The sequence below is a fragment of the Leucoraja erinacea genome, chromosome 14, assembly GCF_028641065.1.
Source record: "Leucoraja erinacea ecotype New England chromosome 14, Leri_hhj_1, whole genome shotgun sequence".
In the NCBI taxonomy this organism is placed as follows: domain Eukaryota; kingdom Metazoa; phylum Chordata; class Chondrichthyes; order Rajiformes; family Rajidae; genus Leucoraja; species Leucoraja erinaceus.
Window position 1 is genome coordinate 16,397,507 of NC_073390.1, and position 22,927 is coordinate 16,420,433.

A 22,927-nucleotide genomic window follows, 5' to 3' on the forward strand; every position below is an offset into this window, starting at 1 on the left:
TCATTCCATGTGTGCACCACTCTCTGTATGATAAACTAGTGGCTCGGGTTCCGTTTAAATCTCCCCCTCTCCCACATACACGTGCAGACACAGACTTTAATTCAATACCTTCTAGTTATAAAAACTGTGACCATTCACCTTATCTGTGACCCTCATGATTTTAAATCCTGTGATCCTCCAACAGCTGGCTGACCAGATTTGTACATGGTACTCTAAATGTGGCTGAACCAGCATCCTATACAGCTTAAAACACGATCTTCCATTGCTCCTGTATGCAATGCCCTGAGCAATGAAGGCAAGCGCGCCAAACAAATTCTTCACCACCCTGTATACATGTGCCTGTACCTCTAGGTCTCTTCTACAACCATCCCCATGGACCTACTATTTACTTTGTAAGTCCTACCAGGGTTTGTCTTACAAAGGTGCAACATCTAGCATTTCTCAGATTTAATACTGTCATTGTGAGTGCCCTGTTACTACCAGTTGATGAAGAGCTCATTGTAATCCTAGATAACCTTCTTCAGTATTCACTCGAGCACCAGTTTTAGTGTCATCCACAAACTTACTAATCATACCACCTACATTCTCGTCCAGAATTGGTACTATAATTAAGGAACAACAGTGATCCCAGCAACAATCCCTGTGGTAAAATCCAGATTGAAAAGCTATCTCTACCCTCTAACCTACCTGCAAACCATTTTGATGAAACTTTGCTGAATCATTATCTTTGTAAAATCTACAGAAGTCCGCATTCAGTAGTTTTTGTTGAATTGGTGTTTCTCTTGCAGTCCTGGCAGGTGGGTTTAGTGTAGCTGGGGCAAGTTGGCCGGTGTGGGCAAGTTGGGCAGATGGCACCACTGTCTCCCCATCTCCCTAGGCCCGCAACCTTGGCGTGATCTTTGATTCCACCCTCTCCCTTGAGCCTCACATCCGCCATGTCATTAAAACCTCCTTCTTTCACCTCCGCAACATCGTCAAAATCAGACCCTCTCTCACACCTCCCGCTGCTGAAAGACTCATCCATGCCTTCATCTCCTCCCAACTAGACTACTGCAACTCACTTCTCCTTGGCATCAGCTCCACCTACATCAACCGACTCTAACTGGTCCAGAACGCAGCCGCCCGACTCATCACCCACACCAAATCCTGGCTCCACCTTCCCATCTCCCACCGACCTACAAATCCTGGTCCTCACCAGAACTGGGTTTTAGGATGGACAGTGACTTTAAATTAGATCGCCAAATATGCGCGGTGGTTAAGTCCAGCTTCTTTCACCTAAGGAAGCTGGCGAAGGTGAAGCCCATTCTCGAGCTGGCAGCATCACATCACATCCAGTCCTGGATTACTGTAACGCGCTCTATTTCAGGGCTTGCCATCTCCCACTGGAACGTCTCCTAGTTCAAAATGCTGGTCGCCTCAGGGACTCGAAAGAGGGAGCCCTCCCTCCCTACACTGGCTCCCGTGGCACTTTCGGGTTCATTTTAAGTTACCATATCTCACTGACCCCCTCTCTGCTCCACCCTACCAACCCTCACGGTCAGCCCTCAGAGGTACCGAGGTCTAGTCATCAGCCAGCCTTCTCTGTTGCTGCTCCGGCACTCTGGAACACCCTGCCCACAAGGCCCCCCACTGTCCTCCAAATCCAGTGTTTTGTACTCCCTGGGGACCAGAGCCTTCTTCTGTTTGTGGTGTTTTTGGTTTCTTTATTTTACATGCTTTTCCTACTATTTCGTTTGATTGGCTGGTGGTATTAACTTTTTTTCCCAATGATTAGTGATGTACGCAATTGCAGCTATGTGTTTTTAAAGTGCTCTATAAATCTATTATTATTATTATTATTATTACAAAGCCCTCACCATCTGGCCCCCCCCATCTCACTGACCTCTCTGCCTATCCAACCCTCAGCCCCACGATTCACATCAGCCCTCCCTCCATTCCAACTTCCGCGTTTTGAGCCTTTGAAGGGCAGCTCCCAGGCTATTGTCCCTTTTGATCTGAATTCTGTCCCTCACCATCTTCCAGTCCCGCCTCAAGACGCATCTCTTCACCTCTGCCTATCCTTAGCCCCACGTCGCCCTCCCTTTTCATCTGTGCTTGAATTGCCTCATATTGTGTTTTGAATTGAATTCTGTCATTAATTTGTGTACTAGTCATGTCTCTACTATTTATTTCATTCCGCTTGCATGTTTTTCCTCTACTTGCTAAATTTTTGTAAAGTGTCCTTGAGACTCTTGAAAGGCGCCCATAAATAAAATGTATTATTATTATTATTATACTATCACTGACTATTGACTCCTGCCTTATGAGTAAGAAGCAAAACCTTTCAGGTACCTACTTTGGCTCACTGATGGTACCTCTTCTAAATCCAATCCCATTTCAAGGTTGAAGTACATAATCCAGGGTATTACTTCAGTGCAATATTGGAAGAATGCAGCCCAAAGGGTGCCATCTTTCAGATGTGATCTCAAAATGCTCTTTGAGTGGATTTAACACATCCCACGGTATCATCGGGAGAGGAACTGAGGTTTCAGTGTTTTAGACAAAATTGTTCAGATGACTTTTCTGAAATTGATTATTTTATCATTTGTCATCTTGCTGATTGTGAGATTTTGCTACATGAAGTAGATTAATCTGTTCCCCTAAAATGGGTGAATTGGTCAATACAATCTAAAAGTACTAATTAGCTGTGAAGTTCTTTGCACATGCTTAGATGAAAAGTGCAATGTATGTAGTAATGTTACAAAATTTTGAGATTTAAAAAATCAAGTCTGCAATTTATTCCATCAAATAAAGCATAAAAAGAAGTTTAATTTGACACCTAATTCACTTTCATATCTTCAAGTATTAAAAAAGTTATGGCCATTTTCATACTCTGAAATTAGCATCTTGTTCCCTATTGCTTTTCCATTGACTTAACTCAAAAGCTGTGATCGAGGATAGTCAAAAGCCCATAACTTTCTTAAAAATTAAGAGAACTGAATGAAATTTTTCAGTTATTATGGGTTGGAGTATCCTGAAATAAATATGAAACAATCTTACTTGGATGAACTGAAATTAAAGCATATAATTAGTTACCTAATTGTAGCTAATTACAAAATTCAATTACTAGATCTAAACATCTATCTATTTCTTCAGATTCAGATTCAACTTTAATTGTCATTGTCATTGTCAGTGTACAGCACAGAGACAACGAAATGCAGTGAGAAAAGGTTAACATAAAGTGTCCAAATAACATTCACACAAGAATTCACATGATTTTTAAATCTCATTGTCATGAATTTATAGGCCAAATGGAAGGAATTTAATGTTTAATTCCCGTAAATTAATGAGCATTTTAATCATCTTGCGAGTGGGTTTTTGTGGAACGCGATCGATTGGAACGTTGCAGTTGCAGTGAATTTGAACCCCATATCGGCAGGAAAAACACTGCATGTTCGTATGGGGCCAAAATCACATTTTCGCCAATTAAATTTGGATTAAAGTCATCCTAAGGAGCAAGTTTATATGTAAAATAAACGACTTATCTTATGTTTTGTCCCCTACGTGAGATCCGTCCCGTTTTAGGGGTTGACGGCGTTAGAAGTAGCTTTTTATTTTACTCCAGGGATTACAGGGATTAATTGTCCCGTGATTTAAAAAAAAACTTCCGAGAACGGAAGTCGGAACGATTTTTCTGCAGCAGCTGAACAGCTCCGTAGGCAGGAGAAAACGGAATTTTAATCCCGCCCCCCCCCCCCCCCCCCTCAAAGGCGCCAAAGTTGTGCACATGGCCAGTGGCAGAACTGCAGCGCCGCTGAAGGTGAGTATTGTAACATTGCTAATGTATGTGCAAGTATTTTTTCATCATGCGATACTTACGGTAACTCAGTTTGCAACCTATTGAACTGAAAACCCCTACAAACATTGTTTTGATGTAGCTTAGTTGAATATTTGCTATGTGTTATGGGTTCTTGGGAATCAGTTCCACATTGCCGTTGTCCAAGAAATCAAAAATTAAATGCAAATGAGAACTGAATTGCCTTGGCATTGACAGCAGATGGAATTGCCCCTGGAATTCCAAGATTTTTAATTCTTTTGACTTCTGACTTCATCAGGAATGTTACAGAATTTGAAGTCGGAAAGGGCTTTGAGCAAGATTAGCAAAAGGGATGTACAATAACAGCTGTTCTTGTCAGCTGTAGCCTGGGAGACTATTCATTCTTGCCGTTCTATAGCCTTTTTCTATGAATACATTTATCATTTTATGCTTTCGATAGAATTCAAGGATTGACTTAGTTATTGTGCTGAATTAAGATGGTGTCCATCAGAGCACAAAACAGAGATGCATAATCTGATAAAAAGCAGAAAAAAACTTGCATTCGATTGCACATTTTTCTTAACATGTCTCCCTGAAATACTTTACAGCCGGTGAGGTATTTGTGAAATCTAGTCACCACTCCGATATTGGGGGAAAAAGGATATTATCAATTGTAGACTGCCGATCATGTTTTTAACCCCCCAAAATGAGTGCATCCTTAATTCTGTATTGCCATTATTGTTTTGCCAGTTGTAATGACATTTGTAATATGATGGTGCAGAAAACCCTACTGGAATAGTATGTTTCCAATACTTCTCTGTGTGTTTTCAAGTGCAAGAATTTCTTGCAATAAAAAGTCACAATGTTGGAAATGCTGTCAGCATGTTCGAAGTGGCGTGTATTTTAAGTTACAAAGTTACATGGAACAAAGAATTGAGATTCAATAGGTAAAAACTATGTACTAAAGAGGGTATATTTTTTGGGAGCGGGCCTCGGGATTTGCATGGACAGTCAGTGGGTGGATGGATGATTGTGGAGCATGGGTACTATGGAAGGATGGTAATGGTGGAAAGAAAGACTAAAGAATTTCAAAACAAAATGAATATAGAGAAGCCAATATCATTACCTGCTGCAAGGAAAGAACAGGTGTTGATGATGAGGGTATATTAATGTTTCAGAAGGAAGAATTTCTTTAGAATGGTGATGATTATCTTGAAATAATAGTATGTTTTCTCAACCATATCATTGATTTAAAAAAAATCAATTTTGAAGCATGTAAGATGATTTTATTAAAATTCTCTATCAAAATAATTACTGTGTATATTTAGCTATGTGCAATCTTTATCAGATTAATTTTTGAGTGTTGTTTCTGAGTGGTTGTTATTTTGTATTCTCTTTCTCAGATTATCACTGTCACAAGCAAGGTCACCTTTAATTGTCCACACCTGGTTGCATGTGACGTTGTGAGCCACCCTTTTGAATTGTGTCAATTTCTTTTGCGGAAGAGCTCCCACAATTCAGTTCCTGGATTTGCACTCAGCATTGACAAAGGAATGTCAGGATGGTTTATGACAGTGAGGGGAAGCTGCAGTTAGTTGTGTTCCTGTATGTGTTATCCTCCTTGTTGTAGGTTTGGGAGATGTATTGGGAGTTGCATCTCCCAAAGCCACAGGAATTGCATTTACTTAGCATGGTATGATGGTGGTGAAGTGGTTAATTTTTAGAGTGGCGAATGGGGTTCTGCTAATTCAGCGGGCTGCTTCACTCAGGGTGCTGAATTTCTTGAGTATTTGTTATAGTGATCCAAGCTAGTTGAGAATATTTCATCTTGTTCTTACCTTGTGCCTGTTTCGATGTCGGAAAGTAGAAAGTGAGCCATTTTCCACAAGATACCGTAACTCTGACCCGCTTTCATTGTCTTTGTATATATGTCAATAATGGTCCTACGTGAGACAATTCACAATAGTAGTGTCATTGTACATCAAGCACAGTTGGTTACATGCACTGTGCAAATACAGTAAAGTGTGTGGCATTATGACCTTCACCTTTCCTCTGTATTCATCGTCTTGCTCCAGGTTTGAGCCAAGGCTGTGTGAGGTTTAGAGGTGATTGGGGGGAAAAAAGTATAATGAGCACTTAAATCATGCACCTCCTCTGTGAGGAGAGTTGACAGATTCAGCTACTTGATCTGTTAGTAAATCCCATAGCTATACATTTCGTAGTAAATATGAAGTCCAAAATTTCTTCAGTTTCAGTGGCTGAATGTCATTACTTCCAAGGGACCAATAACACTAGTTAATACGTGTAAGAAGGAACTGCAGATGTGCTGGTTTAAACTGAAAACAGACACAAAAAGCTGGAGTAACTCAGCGGGACAGGCAGCATCTCTGGAGAGAAGGAATGGGTGACGTTTCGGGTTGAAACCCTTCTTCAGACTGGTTAGGGATAAGGGAAACAAGAGATATAGTCGGTGATGTGAAGAAATAAACAATGAATGAAAGATATGCAAAAAAGTAAGGATGATAAAGGAAACAGACCATTGTTAGCTGTTTGTCAGGTGAAAATGAGAAGCTAGTGCAAATGGGGTGGAGGAGGGATAGAGAGAGAAGGAATGCTGGGGATATCTGAAGTGAGAGAAATCGATATTCATACCACTGGGCACCACTGGACTGCAAGCTGCCCAAGCGAAATATGAGATTCTGTTCCTCCAATTTGCGTTTAGCCTCTTTGACAATGGAGGAGTATGTCAATAGTATTAACACTAGTAAAATTATTAACAAGAAAATTGGTCCGGTTTAAAGACACCGAGACCAATAGTATTAACACTACTAGTTAATACTATTGGCCTCGGTGTCTTTAAACCGGACCAATTTTATTTGAGCAGTGTTTCACACAGCTTTTTGCAAGGTCACCTTCAAGGCATGCGTCAAGGCATGATTTGAAAATGTATTGCTGTTTGTTCATTGTTCCAACAAAATCCTGGAACTCACTGTGTAAGTGCAACAAAGTAGTGCCATCACTGTATAATCCTTCATGAATGTTCAACTCGTTCTCTCTCGAAATGCAAGTTGGCATTAATGCTTACCTGATTAACTGTTCATCGATTTCTTGCTTGGTGATCAAGATGCATCCCCTAGCTTTATCACCAAATTGATCAATTGCAATTATATTATTGTCACAGATGCCTTGGTGAAAAGGCCGTTTTGGAATCCAGTCTTACACACACTCCCCCCCTACATGCTACATTTTGGAAAGTCGTGCAAATAGCTGTGATGGAAGGGAGCTCGTGCTCTCCAGCGAATCCCCCCCCCCCCCCAAAAGCAGAGACAAAAGAAACTGTCTGATTGTGGGAGACTGCCTGGGCCATTGGGCACCGGGTGGTGCGAAAAAAATGTTGGGCATTGGTGGTTAAACTACCCCTGGTCTTCACTCGACATTTTCAATCGGCCACTGGCCCAGGGTGTCGTCCCCACTTGCCTCAAGGAGCTCTTCGACCATTGTGCCAGTACCCAAACAATCAGCTTCAGGGAGTCTCAACGACTTCCGCCCAGTGGCACTCACCCCTGTCATCGCAAAGTGCTTTGAGCGGCTGATCTTGGCTCACCTCAAAGCTAGACTCCCCCCCACACTGGACCCCCATCAGTTTGCCTACCGGACCAACAAGTCTACAGAGGACGCCATATCGGCGGCCCTACACTCTGCCCTGACCCACCTGGACAGCAATAACATCTACATCAGGTTGCTGTTCATCGATTTCAGCTCCGCCTTTAACACTGTCATCCCCGCTAGCTTGATCACCAAACTCAGCGGACTTGGCATCACCACCTCCCTCTGCAATTATTGGACACTGGATTTCCTCACCAACAGACCCCAGTCTTTTAGGATCAACAACCTCACTTCCTCCACTATAACACTGAACACCGGCGTGCCACAGGGCTGTGTGCTCAGCCCTCTCCTCTACTCCCTCTTCATCCATGACTGCATCCCTAAGTATGGCTCCAACGCCATCATAAAATTTGCCGACGACACCACTGTGGTAGGACTGATCAGTGACAACGGACGAGTCAGCCTACAGGGAGGAGGTCCAGAACCTGGCAGCCTGGTGTGCCAACAATAACCTCATCCTCAACTCCAAGAAGACGAAGGAAATTATTGTTGACTTCAGGAAGAACAGAGAGGGTAGACATACCCCCATCCATATAAACGGGACTGAGGTGGAGCGCGTCTCCAACTACAAATTCCTCGGGGTACACATCTCGGAGGATCTGTCCTGGTCCCTCAATACCACCAAATTGATCAAAAAGGCGCAGCAGCGCCTTTACTTCCTGAGGAGGCTCAAGAAAGCTCACCTGTCCCCACAGATCCTGACCAACTTTTACCGCTGTACCATCAAAAGCATCCTGACCCCCTGCTTCACGGTATGGTACAGCAGTTGCACCACAGCTGACAGGAAGGCACTACAACGGGTGGTGAAAACCGCTCAGCACATCATCGGTGCCCCGCTCCCTGCCATGGATGCCCTCCACCGAAAACGGTGTCTGAGACGGGCCGGGAAAATCATCAAGGACCCCTCCCACCCTAACCATGAACTGTTTGCCCTCCTCCCATCAGGAAGGCGGTACAGGAGCCTCAGGTCTCGCACAAGCAGGATGAGAAACAGCTTTTTCAATAACACCATTACACTGCTGAACTCGGAGTCCCGTCGCTAGATATCTTTAGTCTCTCCTATTTGTATACAGAATTTGCCTATGTACCAGTTTTTTTTCTAATCTATCCACATTCCACACATTGTTAACCAGTAATCTTTTACTCTATTGTATGCTTATTCTGTATTTTTATTTTCTACTTCTACTATCTTGCACTATGACTATGACCAGACGCTAAACTGCATTTCGTTGTACCTATACTTGTATCTGTGCAATGACAATAAAGTTGAATTAAATTGAATTGAATTGAATTGAGCAGGTGCTGCCAGTCTTCAGTAATGGTCTGTACTCATTGAACTGTCCAGGGTGCTGCCTGAACCCTGCATCTTGTGTAGCTGCAATGCCTACCCAACTCCACAGACAACTTCTCCACACTAAGCTGTGGTTAATTCACTGCTGCAGAAGGCAGCAACAGCACACAGGAATGCAGAGGGCAATGATTAGTGCCAAGGGAATCCAAAGAGAATTTATGTATATTAAGGCAAAAGGAGTAAAGAGAGAGATAGGGGCCCACAGAAACCAAAGTTGTAATCTATGATTCAGATTCAACTTTAATTGTCATTGTCAGTGTACAGTACAGAGACAGCGAAATGCAGTTAGCATCTCCCTGGAAGAGCGACATAGAATATGATTTCAATAAATAAATCTATTTACATGCATAAAGTCATAGTGTTTTTCTTGTGGGAGGAGTGTCTGGGGGGGGGGGGGGTGATTGGCAATCACGGAGGTACAGTGTTGAGTAGTGTGACAGCCGCAGGGAAGAAGCTGTTCCTGGACCTGCTGGTCCGGCAACGGAGAGACCTGTAGCGCCTCCCGGATGGTAGGAGGGTAAACAGTCCATGGTTGGGATGAGAGCAGTCCTTGGCGATGCTGAGCGCCCTTCGCAGACAACGCTTGCTTTGGACAGACTCAATGGAGGGGAGCGAGGAACCGATGATGCGTTGGGCAATTTTCACCACCCTCTGCAGTGCTTTCCGGTCGGAGACGGAGCAGTTGCCATACCATACTGTGATACAGTTGGTAAGGATGCTCTCGATGGTGCAGCGGTAGAAGTTCACCAGGATCTGAGGAGACAGATGGACCTTCTTCAGTCTCCTCATGAAGAAGAGACGCTAGTAAGCCTTCTTGACCAGAGTTGAGGTATTGTGGGTCCAAGAGAGGTCATTGGAGATGTTGACCTCTGACTTTTGATGTTACATGAGATGTAAGGAGCCACAGGAGATGGATAAGGTCCTCAAGGGATATTTCTCCTTTGATTTTACCATGGAGGGGGACATGAAGAGAAGTAAACTTAGGAAATGTAATGGAGAGTTTTTGAGGACAGTCTTGACAAACTAAGTCTTATGAAAGTTAAAAAATTTCCCGATACTGATCGGATATATCCAAGGACAGTAGGAAGCTAGAGATGAAAACTCAGGAGTTTTGACTGAGATATATAAATCATCATTAGCCACAGGTGAGGTGCTGGAAAACTGGAGGGTGGCCAATGTTGACCCTCTACTTATGAAGGACTGCAAAGTAAAACCTTGGAGCTATAGAGTCAAGTGGTTTATTGTCATATGCCCCAGATAGGACAATGAAATTCTTACTTGCAGCAGAACAACAGAATATGTAAACATAGCGAACTGTAAACACTGGAGAAAAAAAAGTTTATTACATTTATACACACACATATACGTATACAAAAAACAAACAACAATAATAGTCTATGTTATTCAGAGCGTAATGGAGGTTGTAGTGTTTAATAAGAAGAAGCTGTTCCCTACAGTTTTCAGGCTCATGCTCATGTACCTTCTTGCTGATGACAAGGGTGAAATGAGTGTGTGGCCAGGTTGGCGTGGGTCACTGATGTTGTTGGCTGCCTTTTTGAGGCAGCTTCTCATCTGCATTGCGGAGCCTTCTTGTCCGTTGGCAGGCAATTGTTTCCAAACCAGATAGGTAATGTTCCCGGACAAGATGCTTTCCACCGCAATTCAGGAATTTGAAGCCTTTCCCTACTATCTCCTCAGTAATCATTGACATTCTTTAATACAATCGTACTACCTAACTGGCATGGGGTTAATTAGGAATAGTCATCACATTTTTGTACATGGGAGATTGAGTCTCCCAAATTTGATTGAGTTTTACGAAGAAGTAACCAAGGGGGTTGCTGAGGTCAGGGCTGTAGACATGGTTTGTATGGACTTCAGCAAGGCTTTTGATGAGTTGGGTTCTCTGGAAGATTAGATCATTTGGGATTAAAGGAGAACGAGCTAACTGGATACAGAATTGTTTTTTTGATAGGAAGTAGAGAGTGGTGCATTTCAATCTGGAGGGCTGCAACTCGTGGTAAGTCTTGGGGATTGTTGCTGGTCCCATTACTGTTTGTCATCTATATAAACAATTTGGATGAGAAGGTACAAGGCCTCATTAATAAATGTACAGATAACACTAAAAAAGGTGGAATCGTACAATGATGATGCTTATCAAGTATTACAGCTCGATCTTGATCAGCTGGGTAAGTGAGCCAAGGAATGGCGCATGGCTTCTAATAAAAATATTATTAAAAAAAAAAAAAGAACAGTAAGCCTAACTATAGTAGGAAAGTTATTAGAGAGGATTCTGAGAGTCATGCAGTATATGAATACATTTGGATGGGCTAATTAGGAATAGTCATCACATTTTTGTATTTGATTGCGTTTTATGAAGAAGTAACCAAGGAGGTTGCTGTGGTCAGGGCTATAGACATAGTTTGTATGGACTTCAGCAAGGCTTTTGATGAGTTTCTGCATGGTAGGGTTCTCTGGAAGAGATAAGTGTGAGGTGTGGCAGATAAGTGTGAGGTGTGGCATTTTGTAAGTCAAACTAGGCAAAAATGTTTGCAATTAACGGCAGGCCCTGGGGAGTGTTGTAGAATAGAGGGATCAAGGAATACAAGTACATTGTAAACTGAAAGTGGTGTTCCGTGTAGGTAGGGTGGTCAAGAAGGCGCTCATCAGTCAGATATTTTTGAAGTATTGAAATATGGATGGTTTTTACAGCTGTTTAAAGCGTTAGTGAGGTCACACTTGAGTATTGTATTCAGTTTTGGTCCCCCTGTTGTAGGATATATGCCTACATATGTCAATGGAAAGAGTGCAGATATAATTTACAAGGATGTTACTAGGACTAGAAGGCCTGAGCTGTAAGAAGAGGTTGGCCAGGCAAGATTATATTTATACAGAACCGGAGGCTGAGGGGTGAACATAAAATTATGGGGGGAATAGATAGGGTGAATGAGCAGAATCTTATTCTCAAAGTAGTGATTCAAGAACTAGCGAGCATAGATTTTAGGTGAGAGGGAAAATATTTAAAAGGAACATGGGGGGCAACTTTTTCCACAGAGGGTGGGTATATGGAATGGGCTATCAAGGACATACTGGAAGGCTGTACAATAACAACATTTAAAAGACATTTGGACAGGCACATGTATAGTAAAGATTTAAAATAAATGGAAAACATGGGATAGTAGTGACTATGGTACCAGCATATTAAAACCAAACTTTTTAATCTCATTACATAACATCAAAGGTATTCACATTTGTTAGAAAACAATGTTCCATAATTAACATCCACCGTTGAGTATTGCAATCTCTGTAGGGGGCATTAGGATTTGTTGCCAAAGGCAGCACGTTTCACTTCACGGGGTTGCAAAAGTATGTAAGGCTTCAAGGATTTTGTGGGTTATGAGTAGAAGAAGCTGGTTGGATTGAAAAAGATCTTAATGCAATGCGGACAGTTTTGAGATCTGTATTTAGCTGTTGCTGTAAATTTTTGATTGTGCGTATGGATGAATGAAGAAATACAAGATACTTTAATATAATGGCAAGTGTGCTATTTTCATGCATTTGACAGCTGTTTTTTTGTAATAGAGACAATCTTTGTTTTTCATTCTTTGGTAAAGTCATATACCAAAGGCAATATTACTTGGAAATCTATCAAACACCAAGCCCTCTTCAGTTATTTCTAATTGCCAATCATCTAGCTTCTTAAATTATGTTAAGTCCCAACATTAAAAAGTTGCTGCCTCTGGCTCAACCTTGATCGTTGATTGTTATATACAATTACTGAGGGAATGATGAACTTTGTATTATACAATTGATTGAGTGTACAGCCCCTAGATTTCTTATTGATCCATTTGAAAAACTAGTGTGTGACAGATCAAAATGTAATACTATTCTATACAGTTTTTCAATTAATTTCATATTGACCACCAAGCAATACTACGGTAAGTTTGTTTTCACAGACATGCTTGCTGTGGATAGCAATTGTATCTTGTAGGAGCAAATTAAGCTACCAACAAACACATAACATTACATACTAATACCATTGTATCATGAAAGAGAATTGCATAGGCAGGTTCTTAAAGGAAAATCTTTAGGTATACTTAGGTTAAATCCAAAAAATAAATAATGTTGTGGGCATTTATAGACTGCATTACCTATCCATTTCCATAACATTACTATTATTGAAAAGAACCAGATCTATGACTTATTCTCCAAATTTTGCACTATTGAACAACAAAATGTAGTCACATCCGCTTATTTACCAACGTGCTGCTTGGATTAGAGGGTATTAGCTATAAGGACAGGTTGATTGCATTCGTCGAAACAGGGTGGACCATGTGAAGATTGCAATCTCCCACCCCTGTCCCATTGTGATGTCATTTGTAAATGAGATCCATTGTGATTGGATGTCTGAGATGGCACTATGACATCATCAATGAAAGGTGCTGCAAGAGTCTCCCACTGAAAAGCAATTATTTTTTTTTAATTAACAATTAATACTTAAAAAACTTTGGAAATATAGGTTGGAATGTGACGGGAAGGTGTTTATCTCGTCGAGGGGAAAAATGTGAGTAGAATGTGTGGAAATGGGAAAGCTGAGGCCTAGCGTTTGGAAGAAAATAAGAATTAACCAGAATGTGGCCAGATGACACACATATACATACGACAAGAGTTTTAGTAATATAGATATATAAATAGATATGGACATGCAGGGAATGGAGGAATGTGAATCATATCAGGCAGAAGAGATGAATTTAACTTGGCATGTTCAGCAGATGTGGACTAAAAAGACTGTCCCTGTGCTGTACTCTTCTATTTTTTGTGTGTAGCATCCCTGTCCCACCAGGGATATGAAAAAATTGTACCTGCTGTATGCTAATGTTAAAGAGGCATACAGCTCCATAGCCCTTCCGCCACTGGGAAGATCCGACCACAACCTGGTGCACTTCCTACCCAGCTGTAAAGGGCCTGTCCCACTGTACGAGGTAATTCAAGAGTTCTCCCGAGTTTCCCCTGATTCGAACTCGGAGAATTACGGTAATAGCCGCTCGTAGGTACTCGGGGTTCTCGTGGACATTTTTCAACAAGTTGAAAAAAAAAATTTCCCGAGTACCTGCGTTAGTGTTACGAGCCACTAAGAGACGTCCCGAGCACCGACGTACCTGCTATGTACATTCTACGTACTTACCACGAGTTTGATTTTTTTTTTAAACTCGGGAAGCTCTTGAATTACCTTGTACAGTGGGCCAGGCCCTTAAGCCAATATTCCAGATGCTGCCTGTGACCACAAGGTCAGAGAGGAGGTGGTCACAGGTGGTCTGTGATGCTCTGCAGGGCTGTTTTGAGGTCTGGGATGCGCCCTGTAGACCCCATGGAGTGGACATTGATGGACTTACGGACTATTGCCAGCTACATAAAGATCTGTGTGGATAATGTCCCTGAGGAGACTGCACACTGTTTCCCCAACAACAAGCCTGGGTCATTTGTGACATAAAGGCCTTTCTCAACCAGAAGAAGAGGGCCTTCAGGAATGGTGAGATGGAGGAGGCGAAACGGGTGTGGACAGACCTGAAGGTGGGACAGACAGGGCAAGGACGACTACAGGAGGAAGTTGGAGCTGAAATTCAGCAGAACATGCGGGATGTGTGGAGCTGTATGAGGTGCATTACAGGCTACACGAAGTCCAGTGGCCTGGGGAGGGAAAGTAATCAGGACTGGGCCAATAGTGGTGCCTCTGCCCACCCTCCCCCCTGCTCCCCGACAGACTCTTCCCCCTCAATCCCCTGGTCCACTTCCTCAGCCCTTAACCTGATGCTCCATTGGTGCCCTGGATCGGCAACTACCTGACTGGACGACCACAATCTGTCAGGCTACAGAACTGTGTCTCGGACATGGTGATGAGCAACACAGGGGCCCCACCGGGGACGGTCCTCTCTCTCGTCCTGTTTCTCTCGTCCTGTTTACCATCAACACCTCCGACTTTAGATATAACTAAGTCTTCTGCCACCTGCAGAAGTTTTCAGGTTACTGCAATTGTGGGCTGCATCAGTGAGGGGAGGGAAGCCGAATACAGAGGTGTAGTCAACGACTTTGTTGAGTGGTGTGGGTTGAATCACCTGCAGCTCAACCGTCAAGACTAAGGAGTTGGTGGTGGACTTTAGGAGGAGAGGGACACCTCTGTACCCTTTCTCCATCAATGGTGTGGATGTACAGTTTACCAGGGAGTACAAATACCTTGAAGTGTACCTGGACAGTGAACTGGACTGGTCCAGGAACGCTGAGGCTCTGTACAAGAAGGGACAGAGCCGGCTGTGCTTTTTGAGAAGGCTCCAACCCTTCAACTCCTGCAGTAAGATGCTGCAGATGTTCTACCAATTGGTGGTTGCCAGTGCCATCTTCTTTGCTGCTATCAAACTATACAACTCCTTCCCCTTCTGTCGTGGGGCAGATTGAGACTGACTCCCCTCTCCCCCTCCCACCAATCTTTGCACATCCCCAATCCTTTTCACTCGTCACTTTAATTTCATGTTTCATGTATTTTGTGTTTTTATGACTGTTGGCAGATCAATTTCCATCCTGGGATAAATAAAGTTCTATCGTATCGTTACCTGCACCTCAACACCAGTACTTTGTTGAGTTTGATTTGTTTAACACAAAATGAAAAAAACATTCCTGAACTAAACCAAAATTGAAAGCAGGAAAAAAATACTCTTCTCTTGTTTGTTCTTTCTAAAGGTAGCTGAGGAAAGCAGATAATTGATATGAAACGAAAAAGCATCCACTAAATAATTAGCTAAACCATGTTCACAGTCAAAATAAAGAAGTAAGGTACAAAATACAGATTTTAACTCAGAAAACTAGTTTGAAGACATTTTTAATGCAACACATATTCAATACCTGTTTAATTCATTTCAGAGTTTTTGAATGTTGAATATCAGGCTTTGATCATCAACGTTTTGATGATAGGTCTGACTTGAAATGTTAACTCGTTCTCTTTCCACTGATGTTAATAACTGCATTTTCAATTTATTTTTCTGATTTCTGAGACCTTATGGTTTTTTTCCTTTCAGTTGCTAATCAAAGATTTTCTTTGCAGTATTGTACTATGGTTTGTAAATACCTGTACCTATGCCCTGATTATGTTGCAAGGTTCTTTCTTGCTACAGAAGGCCATGTTATTCATGTCCAAGATGCCAGTAAATAAACTCAGCACTATAGATCCAGACCAGACAGGAGGGAAATGGAAAACTTGAGTGGCGAGTAGCAGGTCAGCAATATCTGTCACAGGGTTTGGATTACTCTGGTTGCAGTCATCGCATACTCTTAACTAATTTTAAATGTTATTCCATTGTTTCAAATTAATTCAATTCTGCCAACAGTGCTCTAAATTAGCCTGAAATCCTTAACGTGATAACTGTTGATTGATGTTGCTTAATATAACCCAAATATGTATTCGTAGCATCCTTTTGTCCTGAACTACAATCTTATGGCATTTGCCCAGGCATATTTCTTAAGGGTGAATCTTTAGTATGCTTTAGGACACCATATAATGGCATTTATATAAATATTTACCTTTGTCATTTTAAATTTACATAGTTTACTGGTATGATAGCAATGATTGCGTTAATGAATCATAAATCCTGAGGCTTGGTCTTAATGATGTGGAGTGGTCAATCACACAGTGAAATGAATAAATTTAGGGAACAAAACAAGCATCGTAGCCGCAATAAATGCCATTTAAAAATCAATCTAGTTCACGTCCTTTTACTGAATTCGCTGGTTTAGACTACATGAGATTCCGAATCTCAATGTGAAACTGCTCTCTGAAATGGCTTAGGTAGCCTCTATTTCAATGGCAATGAGAATTTGACAGTAAATGCGGGTTTGGTTGTCACCCTCAACAGTTATTAAAAAATAAACCACATGATATAAAAGGTTCGCTGACATAAACAGCAAGTCCTTTGCTTTGTGCATCACATATAGTTATGTATTTTAACCATATCTTTCTATGTTCTAACTGCCACACCAATTGCTGGGAGAAGCAAAACACTTGCTAAAATTATTTTTTTAATTGATCAAGTAATACTGTACAGAGATAAATAAATGCTGATGCATTACTTTCCAGTACTGTACTGAACATCTGCACTTGTGCTGAATGTAATAAAATAGCATTTACTCAAAATGCAGAATGCAATAAATCTAAAATGAAAAAGAAAACATTGGAAATACTCAGCAGGTCAGGGAACATTTTTAGTGAGAAAAATAATTATTTCTGAAATTGCTGAAATGTCATCAAGCTGAAGTATTAATTCCATTTCTCTCCACATAAATGTTGCCTAGCTTGCTAAGTATATCAAACATTTTATTTTATTTATGGTAGCATTCAACCTTTACAGTGTCTAGTGTGCAGTGGTATGGTTGTAATCAATTTTGTTACTTAGTAAGTACTTTACATAATTTTAATTGGTGGCTCTCTGCTGTCTTCTGATTTGCACTGCTCACTTTCTCCACGCCACAAGCATCTTTTATTACAGAATTGTTATTCTGAAGTTCTAGGGTAATATTTGTGCAGAGGTTGGAATCATGTAACTTTGTTTACTCTCAAAATGTGGAGTGCCTGGTACTTCCTGGTCTCTATGGAAAGTAAAAGTAAAAGAGACAGAGATATCGAAGTGGAAAGTAATAAGGAAGGAAATATTTTTTATGCACAGTGAGTATCCCTAGGATTACTCTTTCACCATACACCAAGAATAAGAATGAAAGGTATTGAAAGAGGGAGGCGACTAAGACGATAGAAAGGAAGAGGGAAGCCAGAAAAGTAAATTAGAGAATGACGAGGAGAAACTGATAGAGAATGTGTGAGGTATAAGGAATAGGAAGATGGAAACCAATGAAGATATTTCTTTCATTCCTTTTATGCAATCACTGGTAATGCCAAAAGCATCAATTTCTTCTGATATTTTGGCATAATAAGGAAACATTGAAGAGCTCAGAAGGAGATCAATAGCACCTGCTATCATGTTCACTTGCCAACTTCCTCTGTAGCAAATGAAAAGGTCAAATTGAAAAAAAAAAGTAGGGAGAAATGATTTTCTAAAGTTGACAGACTTTCGTTGGTGTTGTTTTCCGAAGATTAGGCCACAACTTTTCACTAACAGTATCAACATTTGAGGACAGGAAATGTAATGTTTCCAAGCTTGCTGATGCCACAAAGGAGAAATACTAGTTGTGAGGTAGATATAAAGAGGCTTCAAATGGATAAACCGTGAGTGGGTAATAACATTGCAGATAGTACAATGTGCAAAAAAATGAGGTTGATATCTTTGGCAGGAATAAAATACAATTGCTTTTTAATGGTGTGGGAGATTGGGAGTATTAATGTTGAATATGTCCTTGTATGCAAGTTATTGATAGCTAGTGTAGGTTGTTGCACTTTAGGGGTCAAATGCACAAGGAACCATGCAGTAAACTGCAGGATCCTTAACAGCATTCATGTACATTGGGATTTTGGGTGCGTCCTTCACTCTCTGAAAGTGGCAACACCAATGGGTAGGGTGGTAAAGAAGGTGCATGGCATGCTTACCTTCATTGGTAGGGATTTTGAGTATAAAAGTTGGAATGTCATGTTAGTCATGGAGAGATGTTGCATGGAAATGGATGCTTCTGGCCACCTAAACCATGTCTACTTTCACTAATTCTATGCTAATTCCTCTTATTTTCTCCATCTTAATTTCTCCATAATCTAATTTTATCAATTATTGCCAGATTCTACCACTCGGTTCGTTTAATTGCAATTTACAGTGGCTAATTAACCTACCAAGTGGATATGGAAAGGTTTCCCCTGTGTATGAAGTCTAGAACTTGGATCACATTCCAAATTGAAGGATAGGCCATTTCTTGTGAAATTAAAAATTTCATCACCCATTGAATAGTGAATCTTTAGAATTATTTAGACCAGAGGGCTTTGGATCCTCAGTCATTGATTGTGTTCAAAAGGGAGAGATGGATGGATCTGTGGCTATTAAAGGAATTACGACACATGGAGCTTTGGAAAAATGGAGTTTGAGATAGGTGGCCAGTTGTAATCTGTTAGAGTAGCAAAGCATGCTCGAGGTTCAGAATGGCCGCTTTCTATTTGTTACATTATGTTAAATAGTTATTGTATGAGAATAGCCAATTTATGCTTTAAAAAAAAAAAAAAATTGTTACAATATTGATCTCTGTAGAAAGCATATTTGATGCAGTCCAGGAAGGTACAGGTGATCAACTAGCCTAGTTTATTTCCAGGCTTCAATCACTATTGATTAAGAATCTTCCCATTTGGCTCCAACCAGTTTGAACCCATTGCATATAAAGATTTTAGTTGGGTAAGAATTATTTGTTTTAACTACGAGTTGTGCTGGTGAAGTGCACATGGTAATCTACAGGTCCAGAAAAACTGGTTAGCTTCAAAAATGCTATCTCCAAAAGATAACATCTCAAAATAAACATGCAGCTAAACAAGTTTTCAAATAAGGAGTAATATAAGCTCCATTGGGTTTTTTTGGATTTCAGTATTTTCTCAAAGTACAGGTTGCTTTATTGCAATACTAAAATGCAACCATTACTCAAGACATATTACAATGTATGGTAAAAAGCCAATATTTCATCAATTGCATTGATTCGATTAAACACTAATGCATTGATAGTCTTTGCAATTATGATTTCACGAATCATTGATGTTAAGAGTAATCAAATGGGTGACAATTTTGGCAGTACTACTGAAAGGATCATATTCTTCATATCGTAGAGACATAGCATTAAGGATGAACATCCACAGAGGTTCGCATTTTAGTTTGCTTTAAATTCAGCTGAACTGAAGAAACTGAGCCATCGATGAATCAGCAGCTGCATTCCAAGTCTGATCTGAGCGAATCTTTTTAGCCTAAGGGTGAAGTTTGAAAGTAGTGGGGACCTTTCTTTCAGCTGACTGCTATTAATCCTACATAACAGTTGCTCAAATCAGTGTTTAATATGTTTCGAAGCAGGTTGTGCTACCTTGAAAAACAACAGCTACTTAATAACGCAACACTAAAACTAGCTGTTTTAGAAGGAACTGCAGATGCTGGAAAATCGAAGGTAGACAAAAATGCTGGAGCAACTCAGCAGGTGAGGCAGCATCCATGGAGCAAAGGAAATGGACAACGTTCCAGGCCGAAACCCTTCTTCAGACTGATGAAGGTTTTCGGCCCGGAACATTGCCTATTTTCTTCGCACTAAAACTAGCTGTTATGATATGCAGTTTATCAGCTGTTTGTTTTATAGGAATGGGGAAAAGAGAGAGATTACTTGAAAGAGATCATGAAATCTGGATTTTGTATAAACTGGAAAATGCAAAGATAGCATGTTCACAAAGAAATCGACTCATTAGGATCAAAGACTGGAGGTTGTTGTTAGTCTTGAAATGATCCCAAAACCTGATAACTCATGCTGCTTGTGTTAAGTTTTTTTTGCATCTTATTGCAGAACAAGATAAATAGAGGGGAAGCTGTGTTTTACAGTTAAGCTTTATTCAAACCACTTCCAATTTTTTGGCAATCTCTTGTCAACAGCTGACGATTCTTCATTGCCGCGCAATTAAAATATTCCACATGGACTATATTACAATCTTATTGAACCATTGTATGTGAACAAGCAAGCTAAAATACACTGTCTATTGAATTCATTTTGGTTGGTGCCAAATTTGATTACAGGAAAACTGCAACAGCATCTGAAGTTGTTGGTCATTTACTTTGGTAGTCCATGGTTTAAGCCAGTTAAAAAATTAGCAGCATTCCTACATGCCTCAGAACCCCCAAAGGTTGGATTACATCAACATGGAATACGGTTTTATGCATATTTGTCGATGTCTCTAAAGGGAAGCAAATGTAAATTCCATAGTGGAGATTTCATTGTGGGGATTTGTCAGTAATTAGGTTTGAAGAAAGTTTAGTAAGATGTATGCTCCTTGACTATTTAAAAACATCTGTATGTTTCATAACTATTGCAACAGACTTTAATTAATTCATAGGTGTGCATTTTTATTTCATTAACAGGGAATGAAGATTTTACTTAGAATGCTAACTCAGTTGTTTTGACTCAGTTCATATAACAGAATTATAAAATTGTACAGCATGGAAACAGGCCATTCAGCTCATCTAGTCCACATAGAGCAATGAGTGCCCTTCAGTATTAATCCCATCTGTTGTCACTAGGCCAATAGCCTTCTATGCCTAGGTGATTTAAGTACTCCTTAAATACAGTCATCAGCCCAGCTTAGTACTCCCAAAAAGCATCACCTCAAATTTATCTGGATTAAACTCTTAGTTGCTGTTTATTTAACCCATTTTACCAACATGTTAATTTCTCTGTGTAGCATATTGCCTTCACCATTCTCAGCAACTCAGCCAATCTTAGTGTCATCTGCGGACTTACTGATTCCATCTCCCATGTTCACATCAAAGTTATTCATGTGTATTACAAACACCAAGTGTCCCAGCACCAGTAGTCACCAAAAGTCACAGGCATCCAAATTTTAAAAAATCAACCCTGTGCCATCAGCCTCTGTTTCCTATTGTCAATTTTGGAACCAGTTTGGTTGGCTGTGGGAGGCTCCCCTGGGGCACAAATATGGACAGGTGGGGAGATGGACATCGGTTCGTGGTCGATCCAGACGTCCATGGAAGACGATGGCTGGAGGCCTGCAGTATCCTGGGGCTTACCTGGACCAGGCAATGCTCATTAGACCTAGAGCATGCACTGGACTTTGAAAATGACGGCAAAACCTGGCACCTCTTGCATGCTTGCATAGCAGACTATTTCTGTACACTTTGCTGGTCAAGGATATGCTTAGGTATGGCAATACTGTACTGGGCTGTAAGTAAGAAAATAATATTACTGTGCATTTGCACACGTGACAATAAAAGCACCTTTGAAATTGCTGTAGCTGCCATTCTGTTTGACCTTTGAACCAGTCACTCATGTGGATCATGTCAAAGCTTTTACTAATGTCCATCCATGTGGAACCCAGATTTATTTAGACATTTCTAAAATGTATTCTTAACTGAATCCCTAAATGTATGCTCACATTCAAATTATGTGTTTGTAGTAAGTATATTCTAACAGTATTTCCTTTGGCTTGCAGTTTGCACAGGTGAAGTACATCATAAATTCAGCACCTCTCTTGCTCTTTCCCCACCATTTACAAGAAGAATGATTGGACATTTTACATAAACTGTAATTGCAACAGGGGCCTGTTCAAACATTTTAGAAAATAAAAACCCTTTTGATTAGTGACAGTTACCTGAATCTACTGCTGAAAATGTATGTTGGCTCAAAATTGGAATAAAAAAAAGATCAACAATCCAGCAAATTGGAGGTAGAATTACGCTGTTTATTAACATTATCTGTACAGTATTTTGATATTTATTGAGATAATTCAAGCAGTACAGAAATGGTATCCTTTGTCTGTTTAAATAGTTATTTTGAAAATAGTTTGTACAAAGGAAAAGATAGCTTTCTGGAAAAATCCGATATTGAAATTCCAGAATCTTTGTCCAATTGTCTACATAAGATTGTAGAAATGGCATTGAGCTATTTTCTCTACTTCTCTTCACTTTGTAGAGAAGTAGATAGTCTCTGTGGAAGACATGGAGAAACCTTTTGACTTTCCTGACCTTTGTTTTGCTTTAATGGTCTGGATATGCATCCCCGTATAAAATTTCTTCTACAACAGGTAATCACTAAAATTTGTTTAAAAAAACAAGCTGACATCGACAGTGTGTTTTAGAGACAGAAGATGTATTGATCTGTATCATCTCTGAATGTGACAAACTGCATTTGGACCAAGGCACTGATGAAGGCAGTGAATAGTATTCAAATAGAATTTTGGAATTGCATTGCGCAAGTGTTTGGTTAAATGAGACTAAATTGTCAAAGTTGATGAGGTTTGCAGTAGGCATTTAGCTTAGACTGGATGAAAACAATTTTATACAAATATCTGATGTGTTTACACATGAGACCATGCCTGTTTGTCATCAAAATATACCCAGACATGAGGACTTGAAACAATGGCCTTACTTGAAGGATGTCAAGATACCTAG

At 40.5% G+C, this 22,927-nt stretch overlaps 1 protein-coding gene across 2 annotated transcripts in view; it reads left to right on the plus strand.

Annotated features, from left to right (window-relative positions):
• The window catches only part of dipk2ab (divergent protein kinase domain 2Ab), a 164,284-nt gene that overhangs the window by 106,168 nt on the left and 35,189 nt on the right, over positions 1-22,927 (plus strand). The window lies entirely within an intron of this gene.